This window comes from Microtus pennsylvanicus, chromosome 15 (assembly GCF_037038515.1).
Source record: "Microtus pennsylvanicus isolate mMicPen1 chromosome 15, mMicPen1.hap1, whole genome shotgun sequence".
NCBI classification, from domain to species: domain Eukaryota; kingdom Metazoa; phylum Chordata; class Mammalia; order Rodentia; family Cricetidae; genus Microtus; species Microtus pennsylvanicus.
Window position 1 is genome coordinate 60,927,464 of NC_134593.1, and position 4,471 is coordinate 60,931,934.

Consider the following 4,471-nt stretch of genomic DNA (forward strand, 5'->3'; position numbering starts at 1 on the left):
TTTGCTGTATGTTACAAAAGCATGATATTCTAGAGAAAATAAAATATGGTAATAAGAAAAATTAAAGGGAAGGGGAAATTTATAGAGGTAAAATTTTAATGTAATTAGGACACATTAAATCTGTTCTGTGTAGTATTACAATGCTAGATACACAAAAGTATAAATTTTTCAAAATTCATAGAACTCAGGATTTCAGTTAAAAGAGGAAATCTTAACTTCCCAAATTAGTACTACATAGGAGACCAAGAAATATAGAATGCAAAAGTGAATTGAGTAAACGCTTTAACTATATAAACTATTAAAGCCACATACCAGTTTTTCCTTAAAGCAAAGTGGAGGGAACTAGTGAGACATGATTTACTGGGAAAATTAGTATTATTTCCCCAAATAACGACAAAGGTGCTATGCTATCACTGTGTTAAAATTGATACTGTCATTTCTAATAGGTGCACAGGTTAAAATTCTAAAACTCAAATCCATCTGAATTGAAATAGCACATTAGGAAAGTAGACGGCTGGTTGAAGAACTAAAATTTCATGATTAGAATTGATAGGTTATAGATAATGAACAGAAATGTGCTTGAATTTTCCACACAGTGAGTGACTCAAATTGATGATAATGATCAGACATTACCAGAAAAGTAATTACAGGAGCTATAATCCTATTTTTTTGAATATAGTGAAGCTAGTCCACTTACGTATTTTCTTAGCTGGTTGGCTCAGAGTGCAATCAGCAGAAGCATGGATGGTGCTTGGGACTTGGCATGTGCTAACATTCTGCAAATAAGGAAGTGAACGGCTTTTAGGGAAACTGGTATCGGAACTGGTTCAATCGCTCTTGCATTGTTGCTCAATATTCCAGGGCTAGTTTAACATTCCCACTGACACAGGGCAACCTCTATCACAAAGAAAATTGTGAACTGATAAATTTTGGGGGGTGGGAATTTCGCTAGGCCCCTTTGCCCTACAAAATTGTATGTAATCAAATCTCAATAAAGGAAGTTTTACTAGGTGACAAGAGATGGCCAGTTGAGATTCTATCTCCCATTAAATGATGCTTTACTTCATTTAGATCACTTCCATATATGTCTAAATTTCAGGAAGAATCTACTGTATTTGATTTTCATACTACCTCTTAAAGGACCCTTACTTTTTTTTCTTTCACCCCTTAATTTATTCCCCAATGTGATCCTACCATTCTAACCCCCACTTCCATCATATATGCCTAATTTTTCTCTTTCCTCCTGAGATCTCTGTATTCTCTCTAGTCCTTTACTCTATACCTGCATTCTGTAGTCCTATGAACTGTAGCTTAATTACAATTGACTTAACAGCTAATATCCAAATGTAAGCATATATATATACATATATATATATGGCATTTATTTTTCTTGATCTTTGATAACTCATTCAAGATGATATTTGCTAGTTCTATCCATTTGCCTTCATTCAATGATTTTATTTAATGGTCAAGTAGTACTCCATTGTGTAAATATAACACATTTTCTTTAATAGTTATTGTGTTAAGGGACATCTAGGTTGGCTGCAATTCCTGGTTATTATGAACACAGCAGCAATAAATATAGTAGAGCAATTGTCTTGGTGTTAGGATTAAGCACTTTTGACTATATTTAGTATATTTAGATCTTTAGTATAGAATTTAGTATAGTTAGATCTTGAGGTAGATCAACCACTGTCTTTCTGGAGAACTGCCACACTGATTTCTACAGTAACTATATGAGTTTGCATTCCTACAAGCAACTAGGGCCTTGGGCTACTCTTGCTTCCCACTAATATGTGCCAGTATGATCTGCCACTTGTTCTACTTATTTTAGAATTATGACAGGGGCAAGATAAAAATCTTGGAATATAGGTTGCTCTCCACATATTGACAGCAAAGTCCCTTTACCAAAGGCAACAACTATATTGATCATGGTGATATCAAACTGGTGCCTTCATACAGCCTTAATGCCTATCTTCCAGTATCTTTCATACAAGGTGATATTCTGCATGCTAGCAAAAGTAAATGCAAAATCGGCTACAAATTCCTTATCTGCAATGCTGCACTCACTATAACCTATGTTAGGGTAATGGTGAAACAAAACTAGTGGAAGTCACCAAACAATAATTGATATACCTCGAGGTGCACTTAAAGAGATGTTACCCATACCTAATACTTATTGGGTGGCCAAGAAACAGAGAATAGCTAGACCAGTTACCTCATGTAAAATACAAAAGTACTTTTATCAAAAAAATAGCACTACAATGATTCATGATGACATTCTGTTATACTCATAAAAGAAACTAGACTTTAAAATGCTAATTAACCCAATTAAAAAATGGGGCACTGATCTGAAAAGAGAATTCTCAACAGAAGAAGTTCAAATGGCCAAAAGACACTTAAGATCATGCTCAACCTCCTTAGTGATCAGGGAAATGCAAACCAAAACAACTTTGAGATAACATCTTACACCTGTCAGAATGGCTAAAATCAAAAACACCAATGATAGCCTTTGCTGGAAAGGTTGTGGAGTAAGGGGCACACTCATCCATTGCTGGTGGGAATGCGAACTTGTGCAACCACTTTGGAAATCAGTGTTTCGGTTTCTCAGGAAATTCGGGATCAACCTACCCCAGGATCCAGCAATACCACTCTTGGGTATATACCCAAGAGATGCTCTATCATACTACAAAAGCATTTGTTCAACTATGTTCATAGCAGCATTGTTTATGTTCTTTTTCAGCATGGATTTCATTTATTTGAAAACATTTTCTTATTTGAAAACATTTATTGCTTTTTGTGTTTTTGATTTTTATTTTGAGAAAAACAATAGAGTTGGGTGAGTAATGAAGGAGAGGTTCTAGAAGGAATAAAGGCATCAAAGAATGTAAAATTATTTTAAAAATGTATAAAAGATTTAAAAGAATTGTGTTATTAAAAATAATGTTGACCACTGAAGTTAGACATTTTAATCTAGTTTCTTTATCTCATGAATAAAAGATTTGTGAGGTTGCTGAAGAAAATGTTGAATAATTGACTTAGGATGATCTTAGATATATATGAGTCCAACAAAACAATAGAAATGAAGATTTTATTATGCAAATATATACAAATAAATGAAACTGCACACAATTTCCAATATTGAAAAATTTAGCAAAAAAACTGTTATTGAATTAAAGCTCAAAATCTTTAGTAAGCATACACAAACACACACATAACCATGAAAGAGAAAGAGAGAAAAAGAGAGAGCACGAAAGAAAAATCTTTATTTCAGATTTGCAGAGGGAGAACACAACTCTCCACATCTCAAGTAAGAGCTTAGCACTTTGACTTCCTTCCAAGAAGTAGAGTCTGCAAAGAGGAAGAAGGGAAAGTATAACTTCATAATGAAGAGTCTTAGAAAAATTCATTGAATATGTATAAAGATTATTAATAATAACAATGTTGCACATCACAGAAAATAACAATCACTTTATCATCCCAGTTTTCTTTCTTTGAAGAGAAGATAGAAGTGATAAGCCCTGGGGAGTTCCTCCTGAGCAGTAATATATAATTTCATGGGAAGTAGCACTCAATATCAGCCATCATTTCTACATTGAGGGAATGCTGTATATATCACTAGCACTCATTATTTTGCTGTTATTTTTTGTAACCAACAGTAGTTTGTTTTATGTATATGCCTAGGCTATCTAATCTCAGGTTCTTGCTTACCAAAGTAGTGCCAGGTAGGAGTTTCAACTTGTGGTGTGGATCTCAAGTCAAATCAGACATTGATTGGTTACCCAAACAAGCTTTGTGCCACACTGCACCATCAAATCACGCAGGCGGGAAACCATTGTAAAACCTAGGGTTTGTGATTGACTTAGTGTCTACTTTTCTCTTTTGGTAGCTTGAAGAATACCTATTCTCCTGAAATGACTATCATACTAAAACATCTCTAATAATGATGTAAGTTATCCATAATGAATGATTAAAGATTAATAAGTCCACAAAAGAATAATTGAATCTTTACGTTTTATTTATAATTGTATAATCTATATTATGTCTCTATGTTTACACACCCATCAGATGAAGTCTCTTACTCAGTTCATCACGAATTTCTTCATTCGTCTCTCCCTTTGCAACAAGGTACTCAAAGCATCACTCACAGTTGACTTCTACAGTTCTCTTTGTCTTCCCTAGTCACTTTGTCATATCTGTGACCATATCACTCCTGCAATTTTCATTAAAAATAATAAAGGTATTCCACTTTCCTAAGAATTATTATATTTAAATTATAACTAAACTGCTGCTATAACTTTTTATTCCTAATTTTAGGAATTTAATTTCTGAAATAGTTTGATATTATTTTTCAAATAAAATCTGAATCATTTTGTGGCCTAAGTGGCTCTTGCCTGTGGCTTTGTTGCCTGAAATTCCTCAACTACTTCTCCCTGACCTCGGAAGTTAGCAGTCAATGTCTGCCTTATTC